At 42.6% G+C, this 18,402-nt stretch overlaps 1 protein-coding gene across 1 annotated transcript in view; it reads left to right on the forward strand.

Annotated features, from left to right (window-relative positions):
- Positions 1-18,402, forward strand: part of MED12L (mediator complex subunit 12L) — a 308,809-nt gene that overhangs the window by 42,547 nt on the left and 247,860 nt on the right. The gene's annotated exons all lie outside the window — the stretch shown is intronic.

The following is an 18,402-nucleotide window of genomic DNA, read 5'->3' on the forward strand; positions in this document are numbered from 1 at the left end:
TCCTTGTTTATAACTTTACAGTAGTTTCTCATTACAATTAGAATAAAGATCCACATTCTTTTTTTTTGGGGGGGGGGTGGAGGTTTAAATTTTTTATTTATTTTTTTAACATCTTTATTGGAGTATAATTGCTTTACAGTGATGTGTTAGTTCCTGCTGTATAACAAAGTGAATCAGCTATATGTATACATATATCCCCATGTCCCCTCCCTCCTGCGTCTCCCTCCCACCCTCCTTATCCCACCCCTCTAGGTGGTCACAAAGCACCGAGCTGATCTCCCTGTGCTATGCGGCTGCTTCCCACTAGCTGTCTATTTTGCATTTGGTAGTGTATATATGTCCATGCCACTCTCTCAGTTCATCCCAGCTTACCCTTCCCCCTCCCTGTGTCCTCAAGTCCATTCTCTACATCTGCGTCTTTATTCCTGTCCTGCCCCTAGGTTCTTCAGAACCACTTTTTTTAAGATTCTGTGTATATGCGTTAACATACGGTATTTGTTTTTGTCTTCTGACTTACATCACTCTGTATGGCAGACTCTAGGTCCATGCACCTCACTACAAATAACTCAGTTTCGTTAAAGATCCAGATGCTTGCCTGCAGCTCCATCCGTGGTCTGCCCCCTCTTTCTGCGATGTTCCGGACACACACCCCTCCAACACGTGTACTCCTTCCTTTCCTGGGCCCCCCTCTGCCTTTCCTCTTCACCCTGTGCTTGAGTTGCTCTTCTCTAGACTATTTGCAGCCTCCTTCTCTTCACGAAGGCTTTGGCTCAGTGTCATTTCCCCGGTAGGTTTTGCCTGCCCACCCAGCTAAACAGCATTCTCTCTCTTTTTCACCTTCCTCCCAGTTATGTTCTCATGTGTTGTTATTTTATTCACAGCACGTTTCTCTGTCTGAAATCATCTTTTAAGATTTTGTGTGTGTCATCCTCTCTCTCGGTCTCTCTCTCTCTCTCACACACACACACACACACACACACACGCACGTGCACAGACACACGCACTGGTAGGTATTCGTTGAATGAACTGAAGGGAAACTACTTTCAGTCAGAGTTTCTGCTCTTTTGGTGACTAGACAGTGACTCCTTGAGGCGGTGCTGAAACATGCTTGATAGAAGGTTGGACGCTACATTAGAACTGTGCACAGAGATTTGTGTATAAAGAGTCCATGTAAAGATTAGGTTTACAAATAATTCTTTATGACATGGAAACGTGCTTATGGTTTTATAAGGCCGACCCCCAACTGCAAAGCTCTGAGGGGCAGGATGGAAAGCACAAATGTCCTCCACTGCCAGGAGGCACCCTGGGGGGAGTGAGTCAGGGCGTGGCGCATTTGGGAATGGTAAAGGGGCCTCCACGGAACCGGAGAGTGGGGACACCTAAAAGCATGAACACAGAAATTCAAAACAAAAAATGGCCTGATTCCATGGCTGCCACCTTTGAGTTCAGCATTATCTCATGTGTGTCAAAATAACAAGCAAAAATGAACTGTACTTAAAAAACAAAACTGTGTAGTGTATATATATAAATGTCAAGAAAAAAAAAAGGGAGGAAATAATCCACAAAGTTAACAATGGTTGTCTCTGAGTCTCTTTTCACGGTAGTCTTGTGTTAACTACGTGTCTGATTTTTTCATCAGCTTATTATTTTATTGGGGGAAACAAAAGAAGTGTCCCTTTTTTTATTACTAAAGTAGTTATGTTCTCATTACAGTATTTTCAAATGGTGCTGAAGTAGATACAATACAGTGTATAAATTTCTTTTCTCCCTTGTCCATGTTTTCCTTCTTGAACTTTCCTTCCTTCATATACAGACACATATGTGCAATTCTTCTTTATCTCGTTCTCTCTACCTGTCTATATCCGTGTATCTATTGCATTTAATAATAATTCTCCCCATAACCTGGATATCTAGTTGCTTCTTAGCCCCCTCTACTTTGATGACGAACAGGCATCCGAAACCTAATGTGTATCAAATCAAAGTTGATTTCTCACCATCCCGAAACTTGTTCCTTCCTCGGACTTCTCCTTAGTAAATGTTATACATAGCCATCAGGCGAATAAGTGTAAAAGACGTATTGTCATTCTGGGCTTTTCGCTTCCTCTCGAAACTCTGCATTTACTCCCTCAGCAATCCTGTTAACTTTACTTTCAAAATCGAATCAGAATCCAACAAGGTATTCCTGCTCCCGCTGCTGCCACCGTGGCCCAGAGCACCAGCAACCCCACCTTCGCCTGTGCTTTTTATTGCAGGGCCTCCAGCGGACCTTGTTTCTCTTCTTGCCCCTCTAATGACAACTTTCCAGTTTGCGGTCAGAGTGATTCTGCTAGGACATACATCATGGTTCACGCCAGTGCTCAGCATCCTCTCACGGCTGCCTGTCTCTCTCGGGCATGTGCCTCAGCCCGCACCAGCAACCCGTATGCACATCGTGACCTCAGGCATTGACCCGTGCCTGCCACTCTCCCTCTTGCCCCCGGATATCCCCCTGGCCTGCCCTCTCTCCCACGGCTGGCTTAGCTCACAGGGCACTTCCTAAGAAAAGCCTTCTCGTCACGTCCTGCTTCATTTTTCTTCATAGCTCTTAGTGCCATCTCATTATATTTTAATTTATTGATCACCTATTTCTACTGACCATGAGCTGTACTGATTCTTCATGAGATATTTTGTCAGATTTGTTCCGTGCTGCATCTCCTAGGACAGTACCTGGCGTACAAAAGATGCTCAGTAGTTTTAACGATAAATACATGAACAGTTAGGCTTGAAGCGTTTGTGTGTATGTTTGTGCATATGTGTGCATGCTTTTTTTTTTCTTCTCATTTTCTAATTTGCTCCAATTTGTAATCCTTGAAACCTTCAGCATTGCTAGCTATAAGGGAGAGACTACTCTCCATTCCTTAGATGCTCTTCATATTTTTTGGTAACTTGTTCCTGTTTTCCTTGATATTCCATTTAATCTGATTTTAACTGTCATGAAAAAAGGTGATCATGCAGGAATGATTCTGCCAAATGAAATGTGAACAATTTTAGGACAAATGAAAGTCTGATGGGCACTCACGATTTGTGAAGAACACGTAGTTAAGAGTTTTTAGGCCTCCCAGATATGAATGCATCAGCAGGACTGTATGATTTCCTCTACCAAATGGAGGGAAGCCTAGCTCCAGTGTCTAGCTCAGAACATCATGGACTTCTTGTTGGATTCATTACTTTTGCTGTTAATTTCCTTACCAGTGTGATCAGTTGGTTTCGGGAGGGGATTATTTTCTAACCACCCCCCCAAGCTCAAATTTCTATTATCTGCATACCCACAACACATAGTTGATTAGGTTCACCCACTAGCTGTGTTTTCTCTTGTTTCATAAGCCACATAACACACGATTCCATATTTCGGCTCAGTTTATTTACAAAGTATTACATGGTCTTTACGATTATTCTTTTTTTTTTTACATCTTTATTGGAGTATAATTGCTTTACAATGGTGTGATAGTTTCTGCTTTATAACAAAGTGAATCAGTTATACACATACATATGTTCCCATATCTCTTCCCTCTTGCGTCTCCCTCCCTCCCACCCTCCCTATCCCACCCCTCTAGGTGGTCACAAACCACTTAGCTGATCTGCCTGCGCTATGCGGCTGCTTCCCACTAGCTATCTACCTTACGTTTGGTAGTGTATATATGTCCATGCCACTCTCTCACTTTGTCCCAGCTTACCCTTCCCCCTCCCCATATCCTCAAGTCCATTCTCTAGTAGGTCTGTGTCTTTATTCCTGTCTTACCCCTAGGTTCTTCATGACATTTTTTTTTCTTAGACTCCATATATATGTGTTAGCATACGGTATTTGTCTTTCTCTTTCAGACTTACTTCACTCTGTACGACAGACTCTAGGTCCATCCACCTCACTACAAATAACTCAATTTCGTTTCTTTTTATGGCTGAGTAATATTCCATTGTATATATGTGCCACATCTTCTTTATCCATTCATCCGATGATGGACACTTAGGTTGTTTCCATCTCTGGGCTATTGTAAATAGAGCTGCAATGAACATTTTGGTACATGACTGTTTCTGAATTTTGGTTTTCTCAGGGTATATGCCCAGTAGTGCGATTGCTGGGTCATATGGTAGTTCTATTTGTAGTTTTTTAAGGGACCTCCATACTGTTCTCCATAGTGGCTGTACCAATTCACATTCCCACCAGCAGTGCAAGAGTGTTCCCTTTTCTCCACACCCTTTCCAGCATTTATTGTTTCTAGGTTTTTTGATGATGGCCATTCTGACTGGTGTGAGATGATAGCTCATTGTAGTTTTGATTTGCATTTCTCTAATGATTAATGATGTTGAGCATTCTTTCATGTGTTTGTTGGCAATCTGTATATCTTCTTTGGAGAAATGTCTATTTCGGTCTTCTGCCCATTTTTGGATTGGGTTTTTTTTTTGTTTTTGAGCTGCATGAGCTGCTTGTAAATTTTGGAGATTAATCCTTTGTCAGTTGCTTCATTTGCAAATATTTTCTCCCATTCTGAGGGTTGTCTTTTGGTCTTGTTTATGGTTTCCTTTGCTGTGCAAAAGCTTTGAAGTTTCATTAGGTCCCATTTGTTTATTTTTGTTTTTATTTCCATTTCTCTGGAGGTGGGTCAAAAAGGATCTTGCTGTGATTTATGTCATAGAGTGTTCTGCCTATGTTTTCCTCTAAGAGTTTGATAGTTTCTGGCCTTACATTTAGGTCTTTAATCCATTTTGAGCTTATTTTTGTGTATGGTGTTAGGGAGTGTTCTAATCTCATACTTTGACATGTACCTGTCCAGTTTTCCCAGCACCACTTATTGAAGAGGCTGTCCTTTCTCCACTGTACATTCCTGCCTCCTTTATCAAAGATAAGGTGACCATATGTGCATGGGTTTATCTCTGGGCTTTCTATCCTGTTCCATTGATCTATCTTTCTGTTTTTGTGCCAGTACCATACTGTCTTGATTACTGTAGCTTAGTAGTATAGTCTGAAGTCAGGGAGCCTGATTCCTCCAGCTCCGTTTTTCGTTCTCAAGATTGCTTTGGCTATTCGGGGTCTTCTGTGTTTCCATACAAATTGTGAAATTTTTTGTTCTAGTACTGTGAAAAATGCCAGTGGTAGTTTGATAGGGATTGCATTGAATCTGTAGATTGCTTTGAATCTGTAGATTGCTTTGGTAGTAGAGTCATTTTCACAGTGTTGATTCTTCCAATCCAAGAACATGGTCTATCTCTCCATCTATTTGTATCATCTTTAATTTCTTTCATCAGTGTCTTATAAATTTCTGCATAGAGGTCTTTTGTCTCCTTAGGTAGGTTTATTCCTAGGTATTTTATTCTTTTTGTTGCAGTGGTAAATGGGAGTGTTTTCTTGATTTCACTTTCAGATTTTTCATCATTAGTGAATAGGAATGCCAGAGATTTCTGTGCATTAATTTTGTATCCTGCTACTTTACCAAATTCATTGATTAGCTCTAGTAGTTTTCTGGTAGCATCTTTAGGATTCTCTATGTATAGTGTCATGTCATCTGCAAACAGTGACAGCTTTACTTCTTCTTTTCCGATTTGGATTCCTTTTATTTCCTTTTCTTCTCTGATTGCTGGGGCCAGAACTTCCAAAACTATGTTGAATAATAGTGGTGAGAGTGGGCAACCTTGTCTTGTTCCTGCTCTTAGTGGACATGCTTTCAGTTTTTCACCATTGAGTATGATGTTGGCTGTGGGTTTGTCATATATGGCCTTTATTATGTTGAGGAAAGTTCCCTCTGTGCCTACTTTCTGCAGGGTTTTTATCATAAATGGGTGTTGAATTTTGTCGAAAGCTTTCTCTGCATCTATTGAGATGACCATATGGTTTTTCTCCTTCAGTTTGTTAATATGGTGTATCACCTTGATTGATTTGACTATATTGAAGAATCCTTGCATTCCTGGAATAAACCCCACTTGATCATGGTGTATGATCCTTTTAATGTGTTGTTGGATTCTGTTTGCTAGTATTTTGTTGAGGATTTTTGCATCTGTGTTCATCAGTGATATTGGCCTGTAGTTTTCTTTCTTTGTGACATCCTTGTTTGGTTTTAGTATCAGGGTGATGGTGGCCTTGTAGAATGAGTTTGGGAGTGTTTCTCCCTCTACTATATTTTGGAAGAGTTTGAGAAGGATAGGTGTTAGCTCTTCTCTAAATGTTTGATAGAATTCGCCTGTGAAGCCATCTGGTCCTGGGCTTTTGTTTGTTGGAAGATTTTTAATCACAGTTTGAATTTCAGTCCTTGTGATTGGTCTGTTCGTATTTTCTATTTCTTCCTGATTCAGTCTTGGCAGGTGGTGCATTTCTAAGCATTTGTCCATTTCTTCCAGGCTGTCCATTTTATTGGCACAGAGTTGCTTGTAGTAATCTCTCATGATCCTTTGTATTTCTGCAGTGTCAGTTCTTACTTTTCCTTTTTCATTTCTAATTCTATTGAGTCTTCTCCCTTTTTTTCTTGATGAGTCTGGCTAATGGTTTATCAATTTTGTTTATCTCCTCAAAGAACCAGGTTTTAGTTATATTGATCTTTGCTATTGTTTCCCTCATTTTTTTTTTAATTATTTCTGATCTGATCTTTATGATTTCTTCTTTACGATTTCCTTCTGCTAACTTTGGGGTTTTTTGGTTCTTCTTTCTCTAATTGCTTTAGGTGCAAGGTTAGGTTGTTTATTCAAGATGTTTCCTGTTTCTTAAGGTAGGATTGTATTCGTATAAACTCCCCTCTTAAAACTGCTTTTGCTGCATCCCATAGGTTTTGGATCGTCGTGTCTCCATTGTCATTTGTTTCTAGGTAGTTTTTAATTTCCTCTTTGATTTCTTCAGTGATCACTTTGTTATTAAGTAGTGTATGGTTTAGCCTCCATGTGTTTGTATTTTTTACAGATCTTTTCCTGTAATTGATATCTAGTCTCATAGCGTTGTGGTCGGAAAAGACACTTGATACAATTTCAATTTTTTTAAATTTACGAAGGCTTGATTTGTGACCCAAGATATGATCTATCCTGGAGAATGTTCCATGAGCACTTGAGAAAAATGTGTATTCTGTTGTTTTTGGATAGAATGTCCTATAAATATCAATTAAGTCCATCTTGTTTAATGTATCATTTAAAGCTTGTGTTTCCTTATTTAATTTCATTTTGGATGATCTGTCCATTGGTGAAAGTGGGGTGTTAAAGTCCCCTACTATGAATGTGTTACTGTCGATTTCCCCTTTTATGGCTGTTAGTATTTGCCTTATGTATTGAGGTGCTCCTTTGTTGGGTGCATAAATATTTACAGTTGTTATATCTTCTTCTTGGATCGATCCCTTGATCATTATGTAGTGTCCTTCTTTGTCTCTTCTAATAGTCTTTATTTTAAAGGCTATTTTGTCTGATACGAGAATTGCTACTCCAGCTTTCTTTTGGTTTCCATTTGCATGGAATAGCTTTTTCCATCCCCTCACTTTCAGTCTGTATGTGTCTCTAGGTTTGAAGTGGTTCTCTTGTAGACAGCATATATACGGGTGTTGTTTTTGTATCCATTCAGCCAGTCTGTGTCTTTTGGTTGGAGCATTTCATCCATTTACATTGAGGTAATTATCAATATGTATGTTCCAATTTTCTTAATTGTTTTGGGTTTGTTATTGTAGGTCTTTTCCTTCTCTTGTGTTTCTTGCCTAGAGAAGATCCTTTAGCATTTGTTGTAAAGCTGGTTTGGTGGTGCTGAACTCTCTCAGCTTTTGCTTGTCTGTAAAGGTTTTAATTTCTCCATCAAATCTGAGTGAGATCCTTGCTGGGTAGAGTAATCTTGGTTGTAGGTTTTTCTCCTTCATCACTTTAAATATGTCCTGCCAGTCCCTTCTGGCTTGCAGAGTTTCTGCTGAAAGATCAGCTGTTAACATTATGGGGATTCACTTGTGTGTTATTTGTTGTTTTTCCCTTGCTGCTTTTAATATGTTTTCTTTGTATTTAATTTTTGATAGTTTGATTAATACATGTCTTGGCGTGTTTCTCCTTGGACTTATCCTGTATGGGACTCTCTGTGCTTCCTGGACTTGATTGACTCTTTCCTTTCCCATATTAGGGAAGTTTTCAACTGTAATCTCTTCAAATATTTTCTCAGTCCCTTTCTTTTTCTCTTCTTCTTCTGGAAACCCTATAATTTGAATGTTGGTGCGTTTAATGTTGTCCCAGAGGTCTCTGAGACTGTCCTCAGTTCTTTTCATTCTTTTTTCTTTATTCTGCTCTGCAGTAGTTATTTCCAGTATTTTATCTTCCAGGTCAGTTATCCGTTCTTCTGCCTCAGTTATTCTGCTGTTGATCCCTTCTAGAGTATTTTTATTTTCATTTATTGTGTTGTTCATCATTGTTTGTTTCATATTTAGTTCTTCTAGGTCCTTGTTAAATGTTTCTTGCATTTTGTCTATTCTATTTCCAAGATTTTGCATCATCTTTACTATCATTACTCTGAGTTATTTTTCAGGTAGACTGCCTATTTCCTCTTCATTTGTTAGGTCTGGTGGGTTTTTATCTTGCTCCTTCATCTGCTGTGTGTTTTTCTGTCTTCTCATTTTGCTTATCTTACTGTGCTTGGGGTCTCCTTTTTGCAGACTGCAGGTTCGTAGTTCCTGCTGTTTTAGATGTCTGTCTCCAGTGGCTAAGGTTGGTTCAGTGGGTTGTGGAGGCTTCCTGGTGGAGGGGACTGGTGCTTGTGTTCTGGTGGATGAGGCTGGATCTTGTCTTTCTGGTGGGCAGGTCCACGTCTGGTGGTGTGTTTCGGGGTGTCTGTGGACTTATTGTGATTTTAGGCAGCCGCTCTGCTAATGGGTGGGGTTGTGTTCCTGTCTTGCTAGTTGTTTAGCATAGGGTGTCCAGCACTGTAGCTTGCTGGTCGTTGAGTGAAGCTGGGTGTTAGTGTTGAGATCTCTGGGAGATTTTCGCTGTATGATATTACGTGGAGCTGGGAGGTCTCCTGTGGACCAGTGTCCTGAAGTTGGCTCTCCCACCAGAGGCACAGCACTGACTCCTGGCTGCAGCACCAAGAGCCTTTCATCCACATGTCTCAGAATAAAAGGGAGAAAAAGTAGAAAGAAAGAGGATAAAAGAAAATAAAGTTATTAAAATAAAAAATAATTATTAAGAAAAAATTTTTTTAAAAAAGAAAAAACGACAACAGAAAATGGGCGGATAGAACCCTAGGGCAAATGGCGGAAGCAAAGCTATACAGACAAAAATCTCATGCAGAAGCATACACATACACACAAAAAGAGGAAAAGGGGAAAAAATAATAAATCTTGCTCTCAGAGTCCACCTCCTTAATTTGGGATGATTCGTTGTCTATTCAGGTATTCCACAGATGCAGGATACATCAAATTGATTGTGGAGCTTTAATCCGCTGCTTCTGAGGCTGCTGGGAGAGATTTCCCTTTCTCTTCTTTGTTCGCACAGCTCCCGGGGCTCAGCTTTGGATATGGACCCGCCTCTGCGTGTAGGTCGCTGGAGGGCGTCTGTTCTTCGTTCAGACAGGACGGGGTTAAAGGAGCCGCTGATTCGGGGGCTCTGGCTCACTCAGGCCGGGGGTGAGGGAGGGGCACGGAGTGCGGGGCGGGCCTGCGGCGGCAGAGGCTGGTGTGACTTTGCAGCAGCCTGAGGCGTGCCGTGCATTCTCCCGGGGAAGTTGTCCCTGGATCCCGGGAACCTGGCAGTGGTGGGCTGCACAGGCTCCCCTGAAGGGGGGTGTGGATAGTGACCTGTGCTCGCACACAGGCTTCTTGGTGGCGGCAGCAGTGGCCTTAGCATCTCATGCCCGTCTCTGGGGTCCGCGCTGTTAGCCGCGGCTCGCGCCCGTCTCTGGAGCTCCTTTAAGCAGCGCTGTTAATCCCCTTTCCTTGTGCACCAGGAAACAAAGAGGGAAAAAAAAGTCTCTTGCCTCTTCGGTAGCTCTAGACTTTTTCCCGGACTCCCTCCTGGCTAGCCGTGGCACAGTAACCCCCTTCAGGCTGTGTTCACGCCGCCAACCCCAGTCCTTTCCCTGCGCTCTGACTGAAGCCTGAGCCTCAGCTCTCAGCCCCGCCCACCCCGGCGGGTGAGCAGACAAGCTTCTCGGGCAGGTGAGTGCTGGTCGGCACCGATCCTCTGTGCGGGAACCTCACCGCTTTGCCCTCCGCACCCCTGTGGCTGTGCTGTCCTCCACAGCTCCGAAGCTTCCCCCACCTCCGCCACCTGCAGTGTCCGCCAATGAAGGGGTTTTCTAGTGTGTGGAAACCTTTCTTGCTTCACGGCTCCTCCCATTGGTACAGGTCCCGTCCCTATTCTTTTGTCTCTATTTTTTCTATTTTTTTTGCCCTACCCAGGTACCTAGGGGGTTTCTTGCCTTTTGGGAGGTCTGAGGTCTTCCGCCAGCGTTCAGTAGGTGTTCTGTAGGAGTTGTTCCACGTGTAGATGTATTTCTGATGTATCTGTGGGGAGGAAGGTGATCTCCGCGTCTTACTCTTCCGCCATCTTTCCCCTTTCTGTGATTATTCTTGAGTATTGAAAAGTGTGAATGTTAGGGCTTCCCTGGTGCGCGGTGGTTGGGGGTCCGCCTGCCGATGCAGGGGACATGGGTTCGTGCCCCGGTCCGGGAAGATCCCACGTGCCGCGGAGCGGCTGGGCCCGTGAGCCATGGCCGCTGGGCCTGCGCGTCCGGAGCCTGTGCTCCTCAATGGGAGAGGCCACAACAGTGAGAGGCCCGCGTACCGCAAAAGAAAAAAGAAAAGTGTGAATGTTAAATCCATGAAGGTCAATTGCCTACTGTCCTTTTCTCAGGGTACGGTATAAAAGCTTTGACCTAAAAAATGCTTAAGGCTACAAATATTTTAAAATTGTGTGAATTTTAGAACCTCACCCCTAACCTTTTAGGTCTAGCATCTCAGAAAGAGCTTTGGGCTGTACTCGTCTTGGCTCTGGTGCTACGTGTCTGGGTGACTGAAAGCAAAGTCCTTAGTCTCTCCAGACATGGGTCTCCTCAACCTTGATCCAGTCCATGGTCCACGTGGCCTTTAATTGCCATGGTCTTCAGCTTTTCTTTTGTTGACCTTGACATTTTGAGGGGGACAGGCCAGTTATTTTGTAGAATGTCCCTCGGTTTGTATTTATCCAGTTGCTCATCATCAGATTCTTGTTAAGCACTTTTGGTGGGAGTATCACGGAAATGATGCTGTGAGTGTCTCAGTACCTCCCATGGCATTGTCCCAGTACCAGTGGTGATAACTTTGAGCTTTTGGGTAAGGTGGTGTCTATCAGGTTTCTCCACTGCAGAGTTACTGTTTTATCCTTTGTGATTAATAGGTAATTTAACTAGGTAGATATCCAATTGCTCTTTCTATATTCTTACATGTGTTTTAAAAACGCAAATGTAGTGTACTATTTATACTGTATGAAAAGAGCACACAGTTTTAAATATCTGATCTTGGTTTGCTGTCATTCTGTTACACCGGGTATCTCTCACTTACTACTTTGTCTTCAGCACCTTCTTCAGCTTTTTAAGCGAATTACACAGTGCCTTTGGAAACATTGGACTGTGTAGACATGGCCATAATGTAGCAAGTTTCACACTCCAAGCAAGCTATACAGCCAAGCAAGTACACGCATATATATGTGTTGAATTGCATTAAATTGCATACACTGCAGATGATTAACTTGCAGTAATAGTTTCTGTGTTCTAGAAACCATTCAGCACATTTGGGGCAAGATTGACTATTGAGTGTCACCCTCTTCTGGCGTTGGTTTTATGGCTTCCATTGTCTTGATGATTGTTCTTAGGATTTGTGAAGTGTTTTCAGTAGAAATGGCCTTTATTCCTTTGTAATAGAAACATATGTTTTATTTTCAGTTCCCACATTCAGTGTTGGAACAGAGCTCTACAGCACTGCTGTTTGATTTTATTGAAGAGAGTTTTTCCTAATGTTCAGTGGGCTAACAGTAACAAGGAAGCAGGCCTGTTGTGTACATTCTTTAAATGTAGCAACACAGAAATCTTCACTGTCATTATGCAGAGTTACAGATCTAAAATGAAGAGTAAGTGAGTTGCTGCCCTGGGGAGCTTGCAGCGGGCAAACACATACCTAGTGCAGTGTGTACCCAAAAGTGAGAGGGGCGAGAGGGGCCTTGGGTTTCTGGGTGAGGTTGCATGTGTAGTTTCAAGGTGGGGGGGCAAAGAAATATTTGACTTGTACAAATCCTAACATCAGGGCAGAGATTTTAAACCAGAGGTGAATTAGGAAAGCTTGGAAGAAGAGACTTTAATTCTCCCTGTTTATGAGACCTGAAAAAATAAGAGGTTATAGGTGGACATGATGTTTAGAAAATGCCGTCTAATAGATGAGTGTTAAGAGACTCGAGGGAAGGAATACCAGACGTGATACATATTTGGTTTCCGATATTTTTTGGAATTGAATGAAGTTTCGTTTTTAGAACAAGAATATTTAACTGTCTTAAGTGTTTTGAGCTCACCAGAGAAGAGCATTTAAAATGGGCTAGCTAAGGGAATTCCCTGGTGGTCCAGTGGTTAGGACTCGGTGCTCCCACTGCTGGGGCCCGGGTTCTCCCCGGTCGGGGAACTAAGATCCCGCAAGGCGTGCGTCGCAGCCAAAAAAAAAAAAAATATTTTTAAATAAAAACCAGTCAGTCAGTAAAATGAGCTAGATAATACTTAAAAATAAAAAAAAGGTAAAACTTACACAGAGTTATATAATTAAAATCTTTGAACAGATTTGGAAATGGGCCTGTGGTAAATAACACAGAACCCTGTACGTTTATTTGTAGGAATTTCCCCAACAGTCAGGAGGAGTCTTGCCGTTCATGAGTTATGTGAGCTCATCATATAACTCTAGTATGTGCTGTTATACCATTCTTGCTAACGCTGTAACAGTGGCTGTCCCGTGAGCAGTTATGGACCCACCCTCACTGCGGCGGGCGGGATTTTGGCGCACCCGACAGCCCTAGATTGAATCAGCTCCTGACGCGTCCTGTGAAAATGAGCTTTCCAGCCTTGGGGATACCTCCTCCTTTTGCCGTTGGGCCCTACGACGGTGTTTCCTGTGGGCTAGTGTGAGAACAGCCCTCCCCAGGGCCACCAGGGTGGCTGTGATGTGCCGTGGTACCGCCTTCCCCCTTTCTTAGTGAGCGCTGGCTCAGCTCTCTGTCTGTTGTCTGATTTATCATTCAGGAGCCCTGGGAGGAAGTTCACAGATGAAGACACTGATGTGCAGGTGGGGGACGGAGCCCCTTAGCTCGTGCGTCCAGACCGGGCCCCGGAGTCTGTGCTGGGCGCTGTGCTGGTCGGTGGGGACGCAGTGGAGAATGTGGTCACTGCCCCCCGGTGTTCACAAGTGGGGGGAGGGGGCACACAGCCAAACACTGCAGATATTAGAGGAGGAAGGAAGCGCAAACAGCGAAGCGCGTAAAATGCGGAGGGAGTCCCGAGGGGCTCGGGAAGCCCGGGGAGGTCGCAGAGGAAGCGCCGTCTGAGGGCAGTTTTGGAAGAAGCAGCGCTGCCTAGGAGGACAGAGTCGGGGTCTGTCATGCAGGGAAGGGCATTTCTGGCAGAGGAATGGCATCTGCGGGGGAGTAGGGCCATCAGGCGGTCTGACGTGGGACCAGGGTTTACTTTGATCTGGCGCGTCAGGTCCCCGTGGGGCGGTGCGGAAAGGCCGTGGGGAGGCGTGTTCGCTAGAGCGGCATGGTGGGGAGCCCTGGAAGGGCTTCTCACTACTATGACTGTTGTCATCACACTCCCCCGCAGCTTCTTGTCTGTGCCATGGGCGTGACTGACAGTATCTTCTGAGGATGAAGTGAGTCAGTACCTCTGCAGCGTTTAGAACAGTGTCCACCACACTAAGTGGCCGGTAAATATAGACCGTTAATAAATAGTATGCAACAACTGCACTAGGACTGCGGTCATCACGAGCCAGTCTCCGCTAATTATTGCAGGCATTGTGCTGGGAACTTTACAGACATTATTTGGAATCATTACAACGTGCTTTCAACGTAGGTTTTATTATTCCATTCCGTGTATGTGGGGCCCAAGCCTCAGAAGTTAAGTCACTAGCTGGTACACACAGAGTGGACCTACTAGGAGATGTCTGCTCTTTCCTCCCCATTGTGATGGTTGCCGGGGGCATGTGCATGTTGTAGGTCTGGCCCCGGGAGGCAAGGAGCATCGCTAGGGAGAAGGGTGCGGGCAGGGAACAGGCTGCAGGACTTGGGGGCTGTGGGCAGCATCAGAGGAGCCAGAACTCCTGTGCTCGCGGGTGCCACGGGGAGCAGGCAAAGCATAGCAAAGCCCAGGGGGCCAGAGAGACGAGAGCCAGGTGAAACTGCTTGCAAGATGAGCAGCTCTAATTCTGGCTAGGAATTGTTGGGTGTTCAATATGGTGAAGAGTGACAAGTCATATCATGGGCATGAGGGCTTTTTTGGGGAAACAGATTAGAAGAAGCTGAAAATGCTTCGTGGTTAAACTGCCCAGGGAACTGCTCTCTTTACCCCCAGTTGTTTCCTCTGTACCCCTGAGGCTTTGTTGGGTTGGGCGTTTGGGGTGGGCGAGAGACTTTTCTTGGTTGACTGTGCTCTTGGAATCACCGTCCTTATCGCCCCCAAAATGCGTAGAAGAAACAGCTCCCTTTCTTGCTCAGTGGGTAATTAATTTGTGACATATTCATTGAGCCATTTGGACTGCAAAAATAAGCCCCGCTCAACACATAATTGACAGTCTGGTTTCTTATCGGAGCCAGCCAGCTTACATTCAGTTCGGGTCCTTGAAGACGGTGCATACTTTTTTTGATTCCAGGGACGAGTTTTGAGTTTCAAGTCAAGATTGCCTCCACGTTTACACGTGTTCCTTGTATCTTATTTGTCATAAAGGAGATCTCTGCCTTGTTTACTATGAAAATAACCCTGAAGGCTGGACAGATGTGCTTGCATAAGCATAATTTAAATTCATGCTTCACCTAGGCGTGAAAAATAGGTTTGAATTGGTGAGGGGACTCTGGCTATATCCAGTAAAAACCACTCTCCAATAGAAGGAACAGGACCTATGGGTACTACTTTGGCGCGTGCAACCGTTCCATTCCTTTCACCTGAAAGTTGTAGCGTCCATTGATGAACCGAGTCCAAAACCATTATTTCACTGGGAATGGCTAGATGTTGGCATTCTTCTGTAAAAATGGGCTTTCCCTCATCAGCTGTGATAAATCATAAAATTCTTTCTAAAAAAAAAAAAAAGGCAGAATAAATGCTAAATTCTTTTCCTTTGAGTATCAGTTTTCAGAGTAAGAATTGCTGTCATTGCACATTTAGTTCTTTAATAAATGAGTTTCTCCTTTTTTGGTTCTTATTTACAAAAATGTATCTTTGGTCATTGTTATGGGCTTACTGATATTCCTTCATTCAGCATTTTGCAACCTGTTATACTTGTTGTTCATTTTAGTGTTCCAATTGTCCCAAAGGTGGCCATTGGAAGATGTTTGAAGCTCTTTTGTATCCTTTGACATGACACCATTTGACTTAGAGCACCTCCTTCTTTTTTGGCACAGAAAGCCTCCCAGGTTCATCTTGTACTTTTTCTGCCTCAGGTCTGCAATCAGCCGTTTCTTTATGGAACCCTACTTCTCTCTAGTGGGGAATGGTATTTAGAAAGCAAGATCTGGATGCTGAAAGTGCTCATTGCTACTAGGATGTCATGGCATCTAAGCCCTATCTGGATGGATGGGATACATATATATCTGTGAATACATGTGTGTGTACACATGTTGTGTATTCCTGTGGGAGTTTATATTCCTATTTCCAGTTTATCTCTAACATTCCCATGTAACATTAAAGATTTTTATTAATTTCTCTGATGTTACCTTTATTTCATATCTGTTACATGGACAATGACATGGTTTCCAGCAACAAGGACATGGTTACTTATCTGTCTTACCCTGCTATAAGCATATACTAGATTCAGAATTAAAATCTATATGTTAGGAAGAAAGGAAATATCTAAGTACAGAACGTCTTGGTGGGAGGTGAAGGAGAGCTGACTATTCCATCATCTTCCATAGTAGGAAGCCAATAGATAATGCTTAAAATCAGGAAGTACAACTGCACGTATGTTATTTAGAGATAAAGAGGTCAACAAAAGAAACACAGTGGATGAAAGAATTGAAAATAATTGCTTTTGGGGAATGGGAAATGGAGGAGTCTGGACAGTGGACGGCTGTTTTTCACAATAAGTCATACAGAGCTATTGGACTCTAAGACACGTGCAAGTGTAACTTTGATATAAATAAAAAGTTAGCTAAGCCTAATCTCAGTCCCAAATTATTACTCTCTATTTTTGTGTTGTTGATACCTTTTCTGGAACGTACCTTGCTGAAAAAAAAAATGTGTTTCATGCAAAAGATTTGAAGGAAGCTCAGGGAATGCATTACAGTTTTAGTTCTTCTTAGATAATATTACGAGAGCTTACTTGTCACTCAGCCAAGTGCTTGCTGCTTGGGACCTTAACAAAAATTGGAAGACTTTAATATTTTTCCAGGTGTGTAGTTGTTCAGTTAATTGGATATGTAAAATTTACAGAGGCTTAAAAATTGAGGTAAAAATCCCATCAAATTTATCATCTTAACCATTTTATATGTACAGTACAGTCTAACTGTCTGCACGTTGTTGTGCAACAGGTCTCCAGAACTTTTTCATCTTGCAAAACTGAAGCTCTATACTCATTAAATAAACTCTCCTTTCCCCTCTCTGCCCTCCCTCCACCTGTCAACCGCCATTGTACTTTCCTGATTTATATACACTTTTAAATGTTCTCATCAAGTTTAATATGCTACAGTGTTACTCTGCATTCCACATTGTTGCCCTATGGAAACATGTTTCAGCTTTTTCTAAAGTAAAAATGTTATAGCCGGGCCCATATTAGAATGCTAGTATGTGGTAGTGGTGGTGGTTGTTGGTTGTGTGTGCGTGTGTGTGTGTGTGTGCATGCGCGCGTGTGTGTGTGTTTATGATCAGTTAAAGGTAATGTCTGCTCATGATTGCTTTTTGAATTTCTTAGAGAAATGCATTCGGAGAACTTTATATATATATTTTTACTTAAATATATTTTTAAATATATTTAATATATTTAAATATATTTCATTTGAATAAAGAGTGATTTAGTTAAAAAAAAAAGTATATTAAGATTCTCTGCACTGGAGTAGATGCTGTGAAGTTTTTAACCAAATGGAGGCTGTGCTATCTGCCTTCAAGGGGGCTGCCTTAAAGGCATTTTTGTGGGAACAAGATGCATACATAAAACACAGAGCAACAGTCGGTACATGGTTACCGGTAATCATACAGGAAACGACTGGGAGGTTGGAAAAATTAGGGGAGGTTTTCTGTAAGAGTTGAATATGAGCTGGGCCCTAAAGAAATCTAGCCTTTAAGTAAAAATTGGGAAATTTGTGCTTTGTTTTGTTTTCACGTCTTAAACAGTATTTCTTGGTCTTAAATTAGCTAGTTATCTTCCTCTCCGGTAAACTGAGAGCACATGAGTTACATTTATAGTTCTTTTACGTGTACTGGATTTGCTTTGGTTTTTACCACTGTCGTTTCTTCTGGTCTTGTTGGTTTGGGTGAATTACCTGATCTTGAATTTCCTGTTCAGAACCCATTGCCGCTCAACAGTTTCTCTGTTTTCTAGTCACTTTTAATGTTGACTCCTGGTTGAACTAATGAATCTGTGATAAAATAGTGATCACAGTCCCAATTTCATTAAAATTTAGTTCTTTGCTGTCTGTGGCTATCAATACGTACATGTACATCTATCCCTGGAACATATTATGCAGCACAAATACCTGTTTGTTGGAAGTTTTCGTAGTTTGCAGCCTGGTTTTCTATATTGTCAGTTGGGGCAGTCCTCACAGAATCCCTCGGAGGTAGCTGGGTATCTCCATTTTACCAATTAGGGTGAGAAGATCCATGGAAAGTGGGAGAACTGAGAATTCCATCCTGGACTCCCATTTCTGGGTCCTGTTTGCTTTGCAGAGTTTCTAAGCGGCTCATATCAGAGGGGCGACTGTGAGGCTGGGATGGAGTGAGGTATGAGGGGTGTCTCAAAAAGCTCAGTGTTCCGTGAGCTTTTTTATTTGTCGTGCATCTTGTAGATCTGTTGCTTAAAGCATAAAGAGGAGGATTTTGAGAAAAGACAGCTGCTTGTGTGACTTAAAAATTTTATAAAAGTAGGTAACACATATCCATGGTAGAAAAACACAAAATACCCCAAAGGGCGCAGTGAAGTCTCACCTCACTGTGTCCTCCTGCGGCCCCTCATCACACACTTCAGAAGGAATTGTTTGTGACGTTTCTTGTGTATCTTCTGA

The sequence above is a fragment of the Delphinus delphis genome, chromosome 4 (genome assembly GCF_949987515.2).
Source record: "Delphinus delphis chromosome 4, mDelDel1.2, whole genome shotgun sequence".
NCBI lineage: Eukaryota > Metazoa > Chordata > Mammalia > Artiodactyla > Delphinidae > Delphinus > Delphinus delphis.